Genomic DNA, 22506 nt, shown 5'->3' with positions numbered 1-22506 from the left:
ATACCTGATGATAAATCATTGCTTGGAGTGATGTAATGTGCACTTGTGTCTCAAGTTCATGTTTGTACTGCATTTATACAGAAAACATGCTCCTTTACAGAGTAAAGTCAATGTACATCTCCTTTACAGAGTGAAGTCAATGTACATCACAGGTTAGCCCTGGAAAATGTTGTTTGCTTTTCTGGAATTTGGTTCTGCTCTACATCAAGATTTCAATGTAAAAAGATTAGATTTCCACAGGTGGCTTTGCATCAGTCAGAACTGAAATCAGAGTCTATTACTTCTAAGAGGTCATGGAAAGCAACTAATTCAAGACACATGGGGGTCTTGCCCAACATGATACATATAGTTAATAGAAAAACTAGCACCAGAATGTGTTGAGTGTTCTTTGCATATAACATATCCCAGTAACTTTTGACGTAGCTGTATCTGGATAATCCCAAAATGGAACTAGACTCGAGTAGAATTGGGATGCACTTGAGGCTATCAGACACTAGGTGGCATCTGTCTCTTTTTGCATCTGATGGGTAGATAGTGTTTCAGTTGGATTTGTACATTGAGGGGAAGTAGACAATAATTTGCAATCTATGATCTTCATTCTTGTATAGATTTATGTGAACTAAGCTAGCACCAATGACTCATAAACTAATTTCAGCATTGCAAATGAGAGGTACCAAGTTCTTGGGAGATACAAATAATCTTTGTGAGTACAGAAGTTCTAAAACATATCACTTGCTTAACCTTCTCGGCTTGGGTATTTAATATCTAGAGGGTTTTAAAACTTCATGACTTTATGAAAATTATACAAGGGATTGACTGAGAATTAAGCCATTTTATGGAATGAAAATTATGTTATTATACTACATAAATGTCGATAAAAATTGGAAGTGTGATATTAATTTCCGATGCCCCATTAGTAGAAGTTGGTAAACATATGTAATCAGGTATAGTTAAGGGAATAATTTCTGTTCTAAACCAGTCTAATTTTCTTAAGTTTTTAGGTTCTATGGATCCTACTCTGAGGTTCTAGGAAAAAAAAATTTTCTTCAACTTTCATAAGTTCTTTGTTGAAATGGAGCCCTGTAGCAATAGACAGGTTAATAAGAGAAAAACAAACAAAAATTTATTAACATATATATTTTATAAATACATGGGAAACACCCAGGAGATGAATAGTCTTAAAGAAGTGGCTTTGAATTCCAGATTATATGCATCATCAACAAAGAACAGTGACATTTTAGAGAAGTGACAAGACAAAAGACAGGACTTTGAATCTCCAGCAGCAGCCAATGGTGGGCAGGCAGATAAAGGTGAGTTAGTAAAGCTTGTTAATGTAGATTCCTCTCATCCCATCTCCAGGCTGACATGTGTCCAAAGCTGTCTTCAGTGGTTAATTTTTTTTCTCTCCCTGGTAGAGAAGGGGGTCAGGATACCTTTTATCTTTGTAAATCTGCTTCCTGCTTTTTGGCAAATAGAGGGAGGGCAGAGAGCTGTTCTGCATCTGCTTATTCTTAATTCAACTTAACAATCCTTCATATTTTGGGGTGGCATATTCTTGTCTCCCACAATGTATTAATGTTTTTCTCTTCTGTGTTTAAAATGCAGATGTGTTCTGAAGTCAAGAGTCTCTGCTTATGAGTAAGGGCTTCTGTGAAATCTCTGCTGCTGGTTAAGTTGCCCTGGATGTGACTTCTTTTTCTTTCCTACAGCTTTGTAGCTTTCTGCGTCTTTAGTCAGAGTACGCTGTTTACCTGGTTGGCTGCCTCTCTTATTTGGTCCCTTGGTGGCAGGGTAAGAGGGAATTAAACTTTTCTCATTTTGGTAGAACTTTTTAAACTTTCAGATACAAGCTGAAAACTGGTCTCCTATTTTATAGAAACATAGATATTACATTTTGCTTTCAAGGAGAATAAGTCTGTAGACAGATCCCATATAGTTGGGCACAGGAGCTATTACAAAATATGAGAACACTATTGACTATTTCCTCTAATGGTCTCTTAGCCTTGCTTTGTTCCTGAATTTTCATCATGGTCTTAATTACTGGCATGGACCAAGTTATTGTCTCCCCTTACTCTCCATTCATAGGTTGACATCCAAACTGTCAATGTGATGGTATTTAGAGATGGGTTACCCTTTGGGGGTAACTAGGTTTAGACAAGGTCATGTGGTTAGGCCTTAGTGATAGGATCATGTTCTTGTAAAGAGACACCAGAAAGCTTGTTCTCTGTCTGTCTCTGCCATGTGAGGACACAATGAGAAAGTGGCTGTCTACAGGTCAGGAAGAGAGCCTTTACCTGGCACTGAATCAGCCAGTACATTGATCTTGGACTTTCTCCCCTCCAGACCTATGAGAAACAAATTCCTTTTGTTTGAGTCATCCAGTCCATGGCATTTTGTTACTATAGCCTGAGCAGACTAATTCAGTAACCATCGTGTCATGATATTACTTTAAGGGGGAAAAAGAGTACACTTCTGTGTTGCTTAGTGACAGGGATATCTTCTGAGAAATGTGTTAGGCAATTTCATTGTTGTGTGAACCTCATAGAGTGTACTTACCAACCTAAATGGTATATATATTTTTCATGTGAAAACCAAATATGCCAGCACCATTATTGAATATCAATCATTTCCCCTACTTGACCTGAAATGCCAATATGAAGTACCACATATCAGGTTTCTATGTATGCTCCGTTATAATCTTCTGAGACCACTGTTTTATATGCAGTCCATCACTGATGGAACTGTTACGTGGTACGTGACTGTACTTTTTAAAACTGTGGTCAACATGAGCATCAGACTCTCTTACAAACAACCCAGCCATCTTTCTGCAATTAGAAGCATCTCAGGTACTTTACTCCTTAATAGTTTCATTTTATACAAGTGCCAGCAGCAAGAGTCCCTCTTTGCAAGCCCCAGCTGGGGAACCAAGAGTGATTGTTTAGGCTGTGAGTGTTAGTGATGGTGGGTGTAATGGGAGGATGGGTATCATGCTGATATTGGCAGAGGGTGCAATTTGACTCATTTAACATGTATAATGGTTTGCACCCTGCATTAAGGATGGTGTGTTTTGAAACTGAGACTTTGAGGTAAATAAATTAATGAATACAGATAAAATATTGAAGCAGGAAATTTTAACATGTTAATGTCAATTTCTATTTGTGGTCATCCTGTACAACTTTAGAGACCAAATCTTATATTAGAATGTCAGTTTCACAGACACTTATGAGACTAGATGAATAGCATCTATATAAAGAAAATCTGAAAAATCCTTGACAAAATCACCAAATGGCAAATGCATTTACAATGGTCTGTAAGAAAAGGGAAAAGCATGAAGAAAACCTCAGATAAAACAAGGAAGAGCAAACAAAGGCTTGCTAACATTCTCATTGCCATTATCAATCTTTTTTCCTAGGGCTAATGGCTCTATATAAGACATGCGCATTCATCTACCAATGACATCTGTGCAGAGCATGGAACAGCGTAGGTTTGTAATTGCTCGCTACCCTGAGCTAGGGAAAATGAACTTCTGACATTTTGGAGGAAACAGACTTAGCTTCTTTGGTAAGGTGAGGGTACCCTTGCTGCTTAATGTTCTAAGTTATTTTGTGGACAAACAAAATAAGTGGAGAAACTATATGTCTATTACTATTATGTTACTTATAGAAGCAGAGAAATCGTTTTCAAAAACATATATTTGGTGTATAAATATGCTTTCTAGGAAGGGCTCCAATTGCCAGTTTATAAGCACTTAATGTGTTAGCAGATATAAAACTGCTGGAATTCTCAAGGTTTTGTTGTGCATTAAGGAGGAGATGAATAGACTTTGATATCAGTCTTTCAATGAGGAAAATTATATTCAATACTATGCAGGGATAATCAAATCCTTAGTGAAGAACTTTGAGGACCTTGAAAACGTATAAAACTGTGAACCCAAGCTCTTACTGGCATTTCTGATACAGCATATTCTTCCTTATCCTTGAAAGCCATACTCCCTCTCCAAGTAATATCTTAAGTTCATTCCTTTTGTATGGCCCTGTATCAGCGATTGCTCTGATCAGGGAGCAAATATTGGTTTCTTTACTTTGTGACCCTGGTGGGAGCTCAGGAGTTATACTAAAAATGAAATATTGGTGGCCCTAGATGAAATGTGTCTCTTGGTCTGCTTTTGAAAATTGCAGTTAATCCATTTGCCTAGTGTTCCATTATTGGAACACTAAGCTTGTGGAGTTATTTATATCCTGCTGCTAAAGGTCATCACCAAGGTCTGATTTTTCAGGCAAAAAATTTGCAACCTCTGGCATAAATGGGTTAATCAGTGTGATAATGTGACATTCGTCCCTATGTTTTCTGGACTTTTCATGACATGTATTTCCTCACAAAGATGAATGCCTCCAATAAAAATAAAAGAAGAACTGGTATAATATACAGTACCACAATGTACTGGTATCAACCACAGTACATTATTGCTTGCTTGTAGACTCTCCAGTGACAAAAATGCATTCAATAATAATTTAACAGATATTTATTGAACACTTACTTTATTCCAGGAACTGCATACACAGTGGAGAAGAAGACAGAAAAGGCTGTGGCCTGATGAAGCTTACATTCAGACAGACAAGTAAGTAAACAAATACATAAGGTAAATAGGTTAAAGCGCTATTCAATGTTTTGTTTCAGTTATCTATTCTTATATAATAAGCCATCCCCAGTTTAGTGCCTTAAAACAACTGTTTTCTCTCGATCTTTGATTTTGTAGGTCAGGAATGTGGAGAGGGTTTGGTTGGGTGATGAGCTCCAATCACAGCATCAGCTGGGATGGTAGATGAGGAGGATCTACCTCCAAGATGTCTACCACACTGACACATCCAGTGTCTTGGCGGTGTTGGCCTCTTTTTCTTGCGGTCTCATCTTCTAGGGCCTCTCCAGGTGGCTTGGATTTCCCAAAAAATTGTTGCTCAGGGTGATCATACTTTTTACATGATGTCTGGCTTCCAAAAGTCACAAAGCAAAAGTTGTCAAAATAGTTAAGGATGATTCTGACAGTGGTACGGTGTCACTTCTCATGTAATTAGTCTCAGAGTTCATCTAAATTCAAGAAGGGGTTGAAAAATAGACTGCACCCTTAAATGGGGGGTGAGGGGAGGTGGCAAGGTCACACTGTGGAGCAGCAGGTGGGATGGGAGACATTTTAGTGTCTATCTTTGGAAAACACAATCTACTACATACTTGAAGAAGGTGTAACACGAAGAGGAGTGGATTGCAAGGTTGGGCACGGGGGCACTTATTTTAGTTGTGGTACCAGCCATGAAAACGAGTAGAGGAAGTTCTAGTTTGAGCAAGTCTATACAAATGGTCAATTGACATTCACATAATGCCCCGTTAATGATACTGATGACAGTGATTGGATGAGAAGTGGCAAGCTGAGAAACAGAAATTCACCTGGTCTTATTTATCCATCTTCTCTGAGCGTGTGCTTTAGTTCATTCTTAATCATTTACACTTTTCTTTTATGCCTAATTGTTTGCTGGAGGTGATACATTGCAACAGTGACTGCTTAGATATGGTTGTGGTGCAGGTTTTTAAATCCAATTCAAGCAAATGCAGGCATGTTATCAAGATGGATGTTACCTATAAAATCTTATGTTCCAAATAACTAGAGCAGAGTTTGGTGTTGGCAGCACCGTGAGATGGAGCAGAGAGCCCATCAATGCCTTTTGTAATGATGTCCATGACAATCAAGGAGTGTTTTGTCCCTTAATGGTTTTGTAAAGTCAATATGGATTATTGATCCCAACTTATTAAAGGCTTCCTGGAAAGTTGTGTATACCGTTGGTAGTTCATGAGGTAGTTCAACAATTGGGACATTCTTTTAGTTTTCCATGATTAGAATCCCTTCTAAATTACCAGTCCTTTTTCTACCTAATGCTTTCAAGTAAATAATCCTATGATGTACTGCACAGCATCTGTTATATCAGTGGCTTTCATTTTTTTCTTCTTTTGGTGCATAAGTGTTTCTGGAGGTATTTGAAATATGTAGACTCCCAGGTCTCACCTTCAAGGATTTAGATTCGGTTAGTCTGGAGTAAGACCTGGGCATCTGTATTCGGAATACATGCTGGTTAATGCTGAGGTAGATGCTCGAAGGATTTACCACTGTGAGTTAGTAGGTTTATGATGGTTGGTGTCCACAGTAATTAAAACAATTTTTGAAGGCTATATAATGATATGAAACCCAGAGTATACTCGATATAGTCAAGGACTATCATTGCACTTGACTGTTACATAATTCTCACTGGACTGAGGCTTCACTGATATCTTTTCATTTAAGCAGACATTCCTTAAGTGCTGACAATGGATAAGGGACTATGGTAGGTGCAAAGACGGTCACAGAGATGAGGAACACATCATTCTTGTTCCCAAGGAATCTACAATTTTTGGCTTTTCATTAGTTTCTTTTCACTAATAACTATATTAGAGAATAACTTAATTACTGCCAGGGAAGTGAGTTTGAATTTAACTCAATTCAGAGTTAGGAAATTAAAATGCCAATTTACCATCAGTTTGCTCTTGTGCCTTGAGCAAAATTGTTTGTATCTCTAGTCTTTATTTCTCTTACTTCTAAGATAAAGCGGTTAGGCCATACAATTATAAAATATTTTTGTACTTCTAAAATTCAATGTTAAAAACTTTATGTTAAAAAAACCAATGAGTCAGGTGCCGTGGCTCACGCCGGTAATCCCAACACTTTGGGAGGCTGAGGCAGGTGGATCGCCTGAGGTCAGGAGTTCGAGACCAGCCTGGCCAACATAGTGAAACCTTGTCTCGATAAAAATACAAAAAATTAGCTGGTCGTGGTTGCAGGCGCCTGTAATCCCAGCTACAAGGGAGGCTGAGGCAGAAGAATTGCTTGAACCTGGGAGGTGGAGGTTGCAGTGACCTGAGATCGTGCCATTGTACTCCAGCCTGGGCAACAAGAGCAAAACTGCATCTCAAAACAATAAAAACAAACAAACAAACAAAACAACCAACCAAACAAAAACCAATGAACAAAAGAAGATACAAGAATTGCTAATAAGCACATGAAAAGATGTTCAAAATCTTTAGCCATTAGGGAAATGCAAATTAAATTTCAGTGGGATATCATTTCACATCCACTAGAATGGCTATAATAAAAAAGACAATAACAAGTGTTGGTGAGGATATGGAGAAACTGAAATTTTCATGTATTGCTGGTGTGAATTTAAAATGGGGGAACTGCTTTGGAAAACAGTTTGTCAGTTTTTCAAAAATTTAAATTTACTATGTGACCCAGCAATTCCATTGCTAGGAATCTACCCAAGAGAGATGAAAGCATGTATCTACACAAAGATTTGTATGCAAATGTTCATGGCAGCATTATTCACCATTGACAAAAGTGGGAAATAATCTAAATACCCACCAACTTGTTAATGGATTAAAAAATGATATATACCTATAATTGAATACTATTTAGCAACAACAAAAAGAATAGGTAACTGATGCCTGTTACAACATGGATAAATTTTAAGTGAAAAAAGCCATATGCAAAAGAGCACATATTGTATGATTCAATGAACATTCCATAGATGACATGTCCAGAAAGGCAAACCTACAGAGACAGAAAGCAGATTAGTGTTTGCCTGCCATTGGGAGTAGAAACAGCGGGGTGGTGACTGCAAATGAACATGAGGGAGCTTTTCAGAGGAATCTAATGTTCTCAAACTGGATTTTGGTAATGGTTGCAGAACTCTGTAAATTTATTAAAAGTAATTGAATTGTACACTTAAAATGGATGCATTTTATAGCATGTAGATACTATAAATGTTATATAAGTATATATTTAATTTAGAGTATATATATACATAGGTGTACATATACTCTATATGTACATATATAGATATGTACATATATATACACATATATGTATATACATACTCTAGTCTCATATGGATCTAGTAAATTTCTACATCAGTCAAAGAGAAAAAAACATCATCTACATATATATCCTTTACTCCTGTTTTAGTCTATTTCGTGGTGCTATAACAGAATACAAGAGGCTGGGTAATTTATAAAGAAAAGAGTTTGTTTTTGTTTTTGTTTTTGTTTTTAAGCTCACAATTCTGATGACTGGAAAGTCCAAGATCATGGCACTGGCATTTGCTCAGCATCTGGTGAGGGCCACGTACTGTGTCAAGACATGGTAGAGACATGGAAAGGTGAGTGGGTGTATAAATAAAGCAAACACGAGGAGGAACAACCTGCTCTTGTGGTAACCGATCTAGTTCTGTGAGAGTGAAAACTCATTCCCGTGAGATGACATTAATCTATTCATGAGAAATCTGCCCCTATGACTCACCTCCCACTAGGCCCCACCTCCCAATGCTGCTACATTTAGGAATCAAATTTCAACGTGAGTTTCGGCAGGGGCATACTACATCCAAACCACAGCAACCCTTTATATTCCTTCTCTATCTATACTAATAGTTTAAGCCCTATCTGAGGGGTAAACTGTAGAACACATGCCTTAAAATGAAGGTAGTTTCATAGCTCTGACAAAATGATAACACCACAAGTAACATAATAATAAAATACTTATGATTTTTATTATTTTACTTTGGTTCCAATCCTTACATTATCTGATTTAAACCAAAGGAGCAACAAGAAATCAAATCTTGGATTAAGAAAAGCATTGATCTGAAGGGACCAAGAGCAAACTCATTTGCATTCATGGAGCGTTCTTTTAGAGTACTTGCTTTTACAGATAGACTGGTCCATCTGCAGTGAACAAGCAGGCCTGTTTACGTAGCAGTTGGCTTTCTTATAGTTCTAGAGAAATATCAGTGGTTGAGATAATTATACAGTGAGACTACAGTTATTGTGGGGAAATTGCCTTGTCAAAGATGGGTGTGCAATAATGCAGTCTCTGCAAAAAGCCATGCCACAGCCTTTTCATCACTTTATTATTAACTCCATAGTTACCAATTTATCATGGTAACTAGCGTAAATGTTTTAAAAACATGAAAAGGTAAAAAAAACTCAACAACTATGTAACCTCAATGTTACAAATTTTTATACCTATTAGAGGCAAATTATTTAAAATTTTTAGTATGTCTATATCATTTTAGTTCTTTCCCCTTCCTTTTCATTTTTCTTACATAACCATGGTTACCACTCATTTGCTCATACCATGAGATATTGTTGGAGGTGGGTGGGTAAGGTAATCTGAATTATAGAGGCAGGGAAGGTAAATTTCCTTTCTTTTTCTTTCTTGGATCTTATATATGTGTCACTTGAGTTCACTTTTTCAGCATGTATCTTTTTGAGTACTAGTTATGTACCCGAATGGTGATGATTAAGAAAGACTTGGTTTCTGGCCAGGCACAGCGTCTCATGCCTGTAATCTCAGCTCTTTGGGAGGCCGGGGTTGGTGGGTCACTTGAGGCCAGGAGTTTGAGACCAGCCTGGCCAACATGGTGAAACCCTATCTCTACTAAACATACAAAAATTAGTCCAGCATGGTGGTTTATGCCTGTAATCCCAGCTACTTGGGAGGCTGAGGCATGAGAGTCACTTGAACTGGGGAGGTGGAGGTTGAAGTGAGCCGAGATTGTGCCACTGTACTCCAGCCTGGGCAGTAGAAACCCTATCTCAAAAAAAAAAAAAAAAAAAACCAAAAAAACAAAAATTTGTCCAGCGTGGTGGTTTATGCCTGTAATCCCAGCTACTTGGGAGGCTGAGGCATGAGAGTCACTTGAACCTGGGAGACGGAGTCTGGTGGGGGAAGGGGAGAAACAGAAACATAAATGATCAGCACAAATGGTGTGAAAAATACTAGATAAATGCAAACTTGGATACTATGGGAACTAAGGGGAGAGGATACCTACAGAATAAATCATGCAACCGACCTTGTGCATGGCTTCTCTGTGAATGACTTCTAGGCCTTGATGGTTCAATTGTCTTGTGAAATTTGTGCAACGAGACAGTCTTATATCTGTGCCAAGAAGTACTATAAATTCCCATTGCTTGAAAAATTATATTCCCCATGATTGGCTGACAATTTGCAATTACGTAACTAGGCATAAATAAATATAATGTATTCATATGAAGATATAAGTAATTGTGGGAGACATAATGTTTTTAGCTGTATAAATTCTTTAGCCTTAACTGTACACATGCTTTTTGGAAAGTAGGTTCAGGTGGAGGAGAGGAAAGAAAATCTGAGGCCCTCAAATACCTTGTTAAGTGGATAAGTGGAAGCTTGTACAACAAAATAGGAATAAAGATAACTGAGAAAGGGAAATGTGCAGGAGATCACCCTAAATTATTTCGCAATTTTGCTTAAGAATCTCCCTCACACTACATATAAGCTCTGGCAAGCAAAGACTATTGCTGCTTTAAGTTAATGATGACATGGCCACAGAGAGAAACTTATGGCTTCAGTCAAAGCAAACCACATGGGTAATTCACTGGCCTCTTGCACTATTAAGAACTGTGACATCCCTTCACTGTGACGTGACATTTGTCGTCTGACCTCATTCTCTTAAAATGGTTGCTTTCCCATTGGCTTTCTGGCTTCACTCCCTCTCAGTTTGGTATCAATGCACATGGACAGCTTTCTGACTCAATCAGGGCTTGTTTCTAGTGTTTTCTTTCAGAAATCTCTTTGGTTGATAACCTAATTCTGGGAATAGTAGCAGTGATTCTAGGACCCCAGAGACAAAGCACACTCGAGATTCTAGCTCCTAGGAATCATAAAAATCAATCATTAGATTAAGATCCTATTTTCATAATTCCTTTGACAGAGTCAGTGTTTCTTAAAGGGTGATTCCTGGGCCACCTGTATCAGAAATTACCTGGTGGGGCTGATTACAACTGTAGATTCCTGATTCTCTTCCAGAGCAGAATATCTAAGTGTGGGCCCTGGGGATTGTTAGGCTTGCTCAAGTTTGAGAATCTCTGGGATAGCTAAAACAGCAAAGTTCCATAGGACTATAGTGTGTGAAAAATGATTGACAAACAACAGGACCCCCTAAAGGCTCAAGAGGGTCAACAAAAAAGAGAACTTCAAGGGCCTACTGAAGCACAGAAAGAAGAGTGCAGTCTGATAGGCATCCATTGGGCTAGAAGAGACTTTTCAGAAGACAGGGAGACCAGGGTAGATACCATATATTGAAGCTGCTGTCCCAGCAATGGACGGTTTATACAGATGCCCTAGGCAGAAGTGGCTGCTGATTCCACATCAGAACTGATTTTTTGTTCCATTCTTTTGGTGTTTACTGTACACTACTGTGTACTTATCAAAGATTGTTATCGAGGGGCAGAGAAATTTACCAGGGCTTTGCCCTCAAGAAACTTGTGATCTAGTTGGGGAGCCACTTAGAAAGGAGTCTAAAATGGGCAAATTGATGCTAAGATAACATTCAATTAAGTGGAGTAAACTCAATGAAGTTTCTCAATGAAGTGAGAAACTGCATATGTTAGTGTGTTTACAAATAGTGGTTATGGCTATGATCATCACTGTAGGCTCTTAGAGGAAAGGTCCAACTTGCCCTTCCTGTCAGGATCACTTGTCAGAATCATTATCTTTTAGGTAGTTCTACTGTGTTTTCTTCTGCAGACCTGTGGGCGTGTATGTTGCCAGCAACACTGGCAATGGTAGGGCAGTCTCATGAAGCTTCCTTTGTCGAACGCTTTCTTTGCATTGTTGAAGGGCAAGACAAGTCTTGTGCAACCTGCCAAAATGAATCACAATTCCCCTTGGACTCCACTCAAATTAAATTCCTATTTAGTTAATTAATTTGTTGCTGTCCTTGTTCTACCTCTTGCCACTGACTTTGTCCATATGGTGCTGGGTTACAGCATCTAAGAATCAGAGATAGGAATGCCAGACACTTAGTGAGAGCTCAGTAAATACTTGTGATTACCTCTGTTATTGTTCTCATCTTCCTTTTCCCTGATATGCAAAGTTATGTAAGAATACAAAGACATATTTCTTCTCATGGAATCTTAGGGTTGGAGAAATTTCAAAAGTCACCTAATTTAATGTAGTTGATTCATATTGGAATCCTCTCCACTATATTTCTGGATAATTGGATAAATATCCAATTAGGTATCCAATGAATCCTTCAGTCCTTTCTACCATATCCCTGTCTTCTGGGTCAACTCAGAACACTATTAGAGAACATGAAGAAACCATGCAACTTTGTGTCCTAGGGCTTGGTGTGAGTCCAAGTTCCCACAGAATTCTTCATACTGAGGGCCCAGGAGCTTGGTTTATTCTCAAATATGAAGCTACCCATGGCAGTCTTGTTATACCATGGCTCAATTTCCTCCCTGCCAAAAGCTGGAGTCTAGCAATAGAGCTGGACCATCCCGTTTTTGTTGCAAATCTCATTTCCCTGTAAATTTCCCTTCTTCAGCAGTACTTTGAGCAGGTCTTCAGTGCACTCCTCAAACACACTTCTGCTTCGTGCTTTTGGATACCTCATCTAGAGTGTGTGCGGGTGTGGGGATGGGGATTTGTAGAAGTGGAAACTGAAATTCACAAGCCCAGATGCATTGGCCTGGAGTCAGAACATCTAGATTCACATCTCAGCTCAGACTTGCTGGTGGCCTGAGCTGCTCACTTAAGATGCTTGAGCCTCAATCTTCTCATCTGTAAAGTGGGAACAATAGTAATAATTATGCAGTTTCAGGGAGGACTAAAAGAGATGGTGTGTGTTGAGTGCTTAGCACTGCACCTGCCTCTCATAAGGAGCTCTTTTTAGTCCCTCATGAACTAAGACTTCCCCCGGGCTTGGCTGGAGTTGTGAAGTAGGGAGACCACAATGAGAATCATGGGCAGTTGTTTCAGCAAGTGTGCAGGGAATGGATATGAACTAGAAGTTTGCCCCTGAAGTCTCGTCATCTCAAGCCTTATCTTGTGCAAGGAGGTGAGGAGAAGGGCTAGAAGAAACTCTGGACCTGGACAAGATTGTGGAGAGGATCTTGTTCCTTTTCTTCATCTCACACATACCTGTTGCCCCTCCACCGCCTAGGACAGCCTCCTCCTCCTCATTCTGCTATTTTTCTTGAGCCTATTTACTGCCTTAAATGTATAGTCTCTTTGGATTCGACAGATAAAAACAATAACAAAACAATGTCACTTTCTGTTCCTTATCATACGGCCCTAGATCCTTTGACAGCATAGAATGGTGGGCTTTGGGGTGGGGAGAGAGCCCACAGGCTGCATTCACTGTCTCTGCCCGAGTGCAAAGCTGCCAGTATCCATCTTGTCACACCACGTTTTTTTCTGACTCCCCAGCCTGCAGGGGCCAGGGTGAGTATTTGCATTAATGTCAGACATGGCCAGGTTCAATGTGAATTCTTGCGTGTCAAGCTGCTAATGACCTGCATCTTCACCCAAAAGGTTTCTCCAGTTTATTTTCCTTGTTCCACTGGAAAGATAATTCCAGAGGAATTATAAACCCGATCTTGAACATCCTGCAGACAAAGAATCCTTGTTTTCCTAAATAGGACAAAATTTGAAATATTGACATGAGTCAAGAGAGGAGGGGAGGACAGGTCAAGACACACTTTTTAATATGTTAGTGCTTTGCATTAGACAGGTGGGAGAAAGCAGTTATACTGTTTACATCAATTAGAAAAGATAATAGATGGAAAGTTTTGTGTCTAAGAATGAGGCCTCAGAAAAATTCCCTTTATGAGAAAATAAAGAAATGCATCCTTCCATTTATCTGACAGAATTATAGGACAGAATATGTCTGGTGAAACACATACTCACCGTTTCTGTCTGCACTCAAACACAAAACACTTCTTTGAACAAAGTGCCGGCTTTTCCTGCACATCAGTTCTCCACTGGCTATAATTTAGTTCAATTCTGACACTGTCTACCTGGAGATAGTGTCAGATCTCACAGGTTAAAGGCTCAGTCCCACAAGAGTGCCCCACTTCAGATGCCATTTGCAAGTCTGGGCCCCCAATACTTCTGACTGACTGACTATAAATCAGGGGTTCCCATGACCACCTCCTCCTAGTTTGCTTAAATTGTTACCCGAAAGGGGTCCTGATCCAGACCCCAAGAGAGAGTTCTTGGATCTTGTGCAAGAAAGAATTTGTGGCAAATCCATAAAGTGAAGCAAGTTTATTAGAGAAGTAAAGAAACCAAAGAATGGCTACTCCACAGGCAGATGGTTGGCTATTTTATGGTTATTTCTTGATTATATGCTAAACAAGGGGTGGATTATTCATGAGTCTTCTGGGAAAGGGGTGGGCAGTTCCTGGAACTGAGGGTTCCACCCCCTTTTAGACCATATGGGATAACTTCCTGACATTGTCATGGCATCTGTAAACTGTCACGGCAATGGTGGGAGTGTCTTTTAGTAGCTAATGCATTATAATGAGGGTATAACGAGCAGTATAATGAGGAGAAGCAGAGCTCACTCTCATCACCATCTTGGTTGGCAGGATTTGGCTGCCTTCATTACTGTATGCTGTTTTATCAGCAAGGTCCTTGTGACCTGTATCTTGTGCCAACCTCCTGTCTCATCCTGGGACTAAGAATGCCTTCTCTCCTGGGAATGCAGCCCAGTAGGTCTCAGCCTTATTTTACCTAGGCCCTATTCAAGATGAAGTCTCTCTGGTTAAACACCTCTGACAGAATGGCCCCCCAAACTCAGGGAAACACTTTACTTACATTTACCAGTTTATTGTAAAGGGTACAACTCAGATGGAAAAGATTCATGGGGCAAGGTATGGACGGGGAAAGGGTAGGAAGCTTCTGTGCCCACTCTGGGCATGCCACCCTCCTTGCTCCTCCATGTGTTCAGCAACCTGGAAACTCATCAAGTCTCATGGTTCAAGAGTTTTTATAGAGTTTAATCTCCAGACTCCCCCTCCCTCTTCTTGGAGGTTGGTGGGTAGGGCTGAAAGTTTCAACCTTCTAATCCTCTATGCACTGTGTCTTTCAGGTGCCTGGCCTCATCCTGAGGCTATCTGGGGGCCCCATCCTAAGTCACCTCATTAGCCCAAACTCAGATGATGGAAAGTGGCTCATTATCAATAACAAAAGATATTTCAATCACTCAGGAAATTCCAAGGGTTTTAGGTGCTCTGGGACAAGAATGGGAACAAAGCCCAAATATGTATCTCGTTATCCACAATGTGCTGTGCCTGACACAGCCTCAGCCAAAGGAAATGAATGAACTTGGGAACCAGACAGATGGTTTTAAATCTTGACTCTGACACTTTGTGACCTTGACTAAATTACTTCATGTCTCTGACCCTCAGGAACACCACCTGTAAAATGGGGTGTGTATATGCCACCATATAGGGCCTTAATCATATAGACTAAGTAGCCATGGGGCAGTGGCCCACACCTGTAGTTCCAGCTACTCAGGAGGCTGAGGCAGGAGCATCACTGTAGCCCAGTATTTAAGGTGGCAGTGAGCTACAATCCTTCCACTGCACTCTCTAGCCTGGGCCAGAAAGTGAGATCCCATCTCTTTTAAGAGGCCCTTGGCCCTCTGGAATTTCACTGATAATCACTGGCGTGAGGCATACACATTCATTTAACATGTACACACGAGAGCCTTCAGAACAAACACCCAACACCTCAATAAAGTTCAGAAGCTTATATACCATCTTGAGGTTAGAGACAGAAAGCAGGCCCAGAGCATGGCCAAAAACAGGAGATGGCGGTAAATCAAATTTCAGTAGCAAGACAAGTTACAGGAGGGAGAGAAGAGGATGCCTGGCTAGCAAAGGTGGTCTTGTTGTGTAGATGAAGACTCACTGGTAGCAGCCGTCAGAGACAACAGATGGTAAATGTTTATTTTCAGACCTTTCACTGTGTCCGACTCTCAGTTAATCTCTCCTAGATCCAGAAAAGGCCTAGAAAGTGAGGGCTTGGCTGGCATTAATGGAGATTCTCCACAGATGCAAATTATCCCTACCTGAGTGTGCTGGCTCTGCAGCAGCCATTTCAAAATATGTCAAAGAAATATATTTGGGGGTAAAATATTTTGATCTCCTTCACTTCCAAAGTCTTCTTGATGTCTAAATCAGTCTTACACACTGGCAGAAAAAGCAGCCACCTTCATCAAGCTATTTGAAAGGAACTAAGAAGTCTGCCTACTCAAAATTATATCTGCCTTTTTTCTTTCTTTTTTTTTTTAACTTAAAAGTGTATTTTTTTATTGTTAAACATCAAAAAAAATTTTTTTTGAGACAAAGTCTCACTTTGTCACCCAGGTTGGAGTGCAGTAGCACAATCCCAGCTCACTGTAGCCTCGACTTCCCAGGCTCAGGTGATCCTCCCACCTCAGCCTCCTGAATAGCTAGGACTACAGGTGCCCACCATCACACCCAGACAATTTTTGTATTTTTTGTAGAGACTGGGTTTTGCCATGTTGCCCAGGCTGGTCTTGAACTCCTGAGCTCAAGCAAACTGCCTGCCTTGGCCTTCCAAAGTGGTAAGATTACAGCATGAGCCACCATGCCCAGCTGTACTTAAATTTTTTAAAAACATACATGTAGGGAATACAAGTGCTGTTTTGTTACATGGATATATTTTGTAGTGATGAAATCTGGGCTTTTAGTGTACCCATGACCTGAATATTGTAGATTGTACCCATTAACTAATTTCTCATCCTTCACCCCTTCCCACCCTTCTGAGTCTTTAATGTCTATTATTCCACACTCTATGTCCATGTGTATACATTATTCAACTCCCACTTATAAGTGAGAACGTGTATTTGACTTTCTGTTTTTGAGTTATTTAACTTAAGATAATGGCCTCCAGTTCCATCCATGTTGCTGCAAAAGACAGGATTTTATTCTGTTTTATGGCTGAGTAGTATTCTACGGTGCATATGTACCACATTTTCTTTATCCAATCATCCATTGATGGATATTTAGGTTGATTCCAAATCTTTGCTATTGTGAATAGGGCTGCGATTGTGATGCAAGTGTATCTGGTTTCAAAGCAGGAAAGGAATACAAACCTTTGGCAACTTAGCGTGGGTTAATCTGTTTGAAGGGGCAGGAAAGAAATGGGAACAGGAAAGATGTGCTTAATGGGGGAGAGGAGGTAAGAAAAGAAGCAGAAGATGGAGAGCTACCTGGGAGGAGAGGTCTGGGAGAAGCCACAGGGGAGCCTCACAGACACCATGGCAAATAATGAGGAAGGGGAATCCAGGTGAGCACGCAGAGGACATGGACCCCACAGACACTGACGTGGGGCCTGCCGTGTACAGACATTTATATTTTATCTTATGTGCTTATATTCCTATGTTTATGTTTTCGCTGCTGAAAATGTACATAGAGGTAAAGAGGCTGAAGCTTTTATTTTTTCTTTCTTTCCCTTTTTTTTAAAACACCAAAGGTTGCCTTTTGGTGAATGATCACTTAGTATGCACTTAATGGCACCACAGTGTCCAATTCAGCCCATTAGAATGAATCGTATTTCCCCAGGAGAACTTCATTCACTCTAGCTTGATGGCATTAGGAAATAATTTCAGCTTCTAGGCAGTATATATTCCCCTCCCCCATCTCCTTTATTGCCATAAATACCAATGCAAGAATTTAAACAACGAATCCAGGGCTATTTTATTTTGCTCATCATTACTATTCATATACACAAATATACACCTCATACCAAATTATACCAAAAATAAAAGATGACAGTGAACAGCTACATATTAACGTATTTGCACAGAGTGCTGGCATACTCTAAAAACTTGGGTTTTAGGTTGTTAATAAAGCATGATTGGTCTAAGAAATATTAGTAATGTTCTAGACATCTTCTTGTTAATGTCTGAAAGTATTTCTGCATCTTATTTTCATTAGGAAAAGAGAGATGTAACAATTTAGGATTTAATGGTCAAATGATGCTGTTACTACCCAGATACTGTCATTTCTGCACCATGACTATGCTGATGGATCTTTCCAATTTTGTCAGTTCCTTCTGTATCATTATTCCTTCAGCTGGTTAGTTTCTGGCTTTCACATCAGCCCCAAAGAAAAACAGTTAAGAGTGCTCACATTTCTGTCGCTAATCTTTGGCTTATTAGATCTTTTCTTATAATTGCATTTCAGGGGCTCTACCGAGTTGCTGGAATAGTTGGTGTGTGTCAGATATTATCGTAAGACTTGGGGAAGGTAATCCTGGGCTTTTCAAGGTAAGACAAATGTGGTATGGGAGAAAAATAGATTGTTGATGGTGAGGCTTACTAAGAAACATTTGTTTTCCTTCCAGCTTTGGTTGTTATATTAAATTATGACTTTGAGGAACAGGAGCCCTAAATTCTTTCTTCCTGACTTACAAGCATATTCAGCTAGGATTTTATGCTGGGTCCTTTCCCTCACTCTGTCAGTGGCTGGCACCCCGATGAAGACTGCTGTCAGCTTAAGATAAATCATATTTCAAACATATTTTTTTTTTCAGATTGGGCAGCCAAAATTAGTGCAAGGAATGTCAGTCTGTTGCCAGATCTGTCAATATAAAGTTTAGATCACAGTTAACTGGTGCCAGTTTAGTTAACTACCTGACAAAAAAGGCTCATAATATGCCATGAAGAATCATTTCATTCTTAAAATGATAGATGCTCAAAGCCAGCAGGGATGCTGAAACTGACACTGGCCCTTTCAAAAAGGACTTGATAACATTATGGAATAATGGAAAGAAGGGAAGCTTGACCTGGAAATAGATGAAGGTTGAAAAATCCTACCCTTATTTTATACAACTTATCTGCTAGTATATATATAAAAAAACACACACACACTTGACTTGAAGCCATACACAGATTGTCATGTGGTAAAATAGTCTCTTGGTTAATTCAATCTGCTTCTAAGAATTTTGTTGATATTCCAAATTCCAGAAGGACAGAGTTCAGACTCCAGATGGTTTAGAAATAGATATGTTTAGTTGTATTTGTTAGAGTAGGCTCATCTGTGTTAACAAATAGAAGCAAAAAAATGTAATGGCTTATACCCAGTTTCTTTCCGAGTCTTTCATGAATCCCAGGCAGATGTTTCTGGTCAGCTGGTGGCTTTCCTCCATGTGGCAATTCAGGGACTCATGCTCTTTTCATCTGGCAGCTCTAGCATCCTACCACCAGTCTAGACCAGTGCTTCTCAAATTTCAATGCATATATGAATCGCCTGGGGGAGCTTGTTAAAAGGCAGGTTCTGTTTCAGGAGGTCTGGAATGGGACCCAAGATTTTGTGCCTTTAATAAGCACTGAGTGATGCCAATGGGGCTGGTTCATAGACTAGACTTTGAGAAGCAAGAATGCACATGACCTCATCATCAACTGCCTCTAGCTGGTGGAAGAGAGAAGAGCCTGAAGCACATGGGGGCTTTCTGTTGGGCTGGCTTGGAAGTGGCAATTTGCTATCCTTCTCTGTGAATGATGATACCTGGCATCTATAAATAATTCTTCTTTTGAGAAGTCTGAAACTGATTTTGAGCACAGTCTCATTTATCTTGTGAGTTAGAAATGAGTTTAGGTCACCATTTCCACCCCTAAAACACTTAGGTATTCAGAACATATGTGGTCCCTGAGTGGCAGATAGAGTACCTGCAATGCAGCATTGTGTTGCCAACACCAGCCTTTTCCTGGAGCCCTCTGTGGTTTCACCTCACTGCAGCTCCCACAACTTGTCTCCCGGCTCCTCTGTTCTTATTGTGGGATTCACCTTATCCCTTAATGGAATAGAGTTTTCTTACAGTCCTATGCTGTGTTTGTATTCATATGGTGCATTTGTCCTCAGAGGATTCAAGATCCATTTAGTCCATGTAATTCATTTTAAATAGCTTAGTAAAAATTTAGTTGAACTCAAGCTCCAAGCACAATTTCAAGCAAATGCCTATGTTATTGGAGGGGATCTTTAAACAGGTACTGAGGGGCATATCTGGGGTCAGTGGGTGAGAGACACTTGTTCGAGTGCAGCTTGTCATCACAACATAATTTGTAATTATCTTATGATATCTAAGCTGTGGGTGGGGAAAATGGAGAGTTACTCTTACTCCTACTATTTTATGCCAGACTGGGGGTGGGGGAGAAACCTCAAAGCTTTCATTAGGTTTTTATAGGTTTTGCAATCATATTTTCCCAACTTAGAAGTGGTCTGCAAGCTAAATGAAATTACAGCAATTGGTAGCTTTTCAAGCCTAATATATGTGTTTGGTTTTTAAAGCCTGCCCTGATAAAATAATTTTTTTTTGTTGTTGTTATGACTGTTGTTTTCACTTATACACCTGGATGAAATTATTTAGTCAGCCCCCAAGATATTGAAAAAACAAAGTTTAGTGTCCCATTAATAAACTGGTCATTCCTTCTCTCTGCTCCCAAGGGTCTTGTCCTGTGTTGTGGTGCTTTCATACAAATTTGATCTTAGAATGTATGTTATAAAGTTAGGGCAAAATTTTCATTGAGAGCTTATGGGAAGTACAAAGCCTTTTACCTCAAGGTACCCAATTTAAATTTGCCCAATGTTTAAAGCTCCTGCAACCCCACATGTCAGTTTCTGTCTTTAGTTGTGGCTTTCCTGGCATATAAATGTGAACAAATGAGAGTTAGTCTCATCTTAGCTCTTGAATCATCTGCTGTACTTGCTTCTTCCAGGCTAATTCTACCTTGTGGGTCTCAGTTCCACAGCTGTCCACCATTTACTTTGCGTCTGGTCATTGCCTTGGATTCTTGGACTAGAGGCGTCTCAAAAGGGAAATCGGTCGTAATTCCCAAAGATACAATCCTGGATGCATAATCCCAAAAGATCAAAATTCCTAAAATCTAAAATCCTGAAGATCACAATCCTGAAATATCAAACCCCCAGAAATATAATTCTAGAAAAAAATAATTTTAAATGTCTTTAAAATATACTAATTTACATTTTTGGAAGATTTATTTCTTCTGCCATTTCCCCAAAACAGCACCCCTTGTCAGCAGGAAGCAGTTAAGATTGGTCTTCCTTCTTAGTTTTATTCTAACGGCAGTTAGATGGACTTCTTTAGAGTGGTGAATGAGACAGCCAGGTGGGAGGGGGTCCCCGGAACAACTCCAACCTTCCTGCTCACTGGAAGGAATGTGCACTGGGTGGTGCACCACTGGGTGGTGGAGCCTTGGGAAGTTCGCGCTGTTTCCAGCAGGGAGGAGCCTGACCCCTCCTCTTCCTGTGTCGAACCTGGGATTCAAGCTGCAAGCGGGAAGCACTCTAGCAAGGGACTCTGGCCTTGCAGAGGATCCCTGTTTTCCCCCTTTTCCCCCGTTTCACCCAATGAAACCCTGCTTTACTCATGCTTCAAACCGTCTGTGAGCCTAAATTTTCATGGCCATGGGATGGACAAGGACCTCATCTTTAGCCGAACTAAGGAAACGTCCTGCAAGAATAGCATACTTATTTTTGCAAGAATAAGCACTCAGATAAGGACATGGTTATAACAGTTATGAGCAGACGAACTGGATTTATAAAGAAATAGGTCAAAAAGTGAAATGTATGAATGCCTATCACTATGGTTGGTTATTGTGTGCATCCATCTTTATAACTCGGTCACCTGAAATAACGTGACTGACAACCTGTCTTTTGATGAGATTGAGGAAAAACCTTGATGGGTCACCACTGCAAATGCAGGTACCTAAGAACCGAGATCTTACAAAATGTTATCTTTCTTAAATGTAGATGTACAAAGAAGACACCTCTTTATTTATTGAGGAAGTTCCAATGTTTTTATGTGCACTCACAATGTTTACACCCAGTCAACGTTGTGATAATGCACTTTTGTAGAATCAAACCTGCACAAAGTGCATAAGACAAATTAGACCTCTCTACAAGTGTACACAATTTTTATGTACAATATTTGGAATGATGCAAAGATGAAATATATAGCATAGAAAATTAGGAGTGGAGGTAGTTCATAAGAGCTGGCTGAATTTCATAATCATTAACTAGTTTTTGAAGTCTTGCATTGAGATGAATTGAGATGAATAGCTGTTTTTTTTTTTTCTTCTCTTCTTAGGGCATGGCTCTCATTGAAGAATACATTCACATTCATTTTCTATGTGTCACTGCTCTTTTTGAAACTCTTCTATGATTCTATATACACGAACATGAGAATTCCTTATTACATTTTCTCATCTTTTGTGCCTGCTTCTATGATGTTTTGAGTACTCGGAAATCCATTCCACACGTACTCATACATAGACCACAAATTTGGTGGAACCAATACTGGTGACTGAACCGCAATGCTGTTGCGTAAGTGTCTTCTGTGCACATCATTATTCTTGAACTAGTCAGTAACTTCTTTGTTGGCTTCTTCAGGCAAATGTCCCTTTAATTCATTAAAGGCTCCTGGAATTTCATCAACTGGAAGGAATGCCAATGTAGACAAATAACGCATTTTTAAAATGGAAGTTTTCATCTTGTCTGTGTCACATGGCCAATCCACTCATCTGGATTTTCTGCCAAATGCATATAAAGTCAACCACA

The sequence above is a fragment of the Pan troglodytes genome, chromosome 13, assembly GCF_028858775.2.
Source record: "Pan troglodytes isolate AG18354 chromosome 13, NHGRI_mPanTro3-v2.0_pri, whole genome shotgun sequence".
NCBI classification, from domain to species: domain Eukaryota; kingdom Metazoa; phylum Chordata; class Mammalia; order Primates; family Hominidae; genus Pan; species Pan troglodytes.
Note: the sequence above shows the minus strand (reverse complement) of the source record.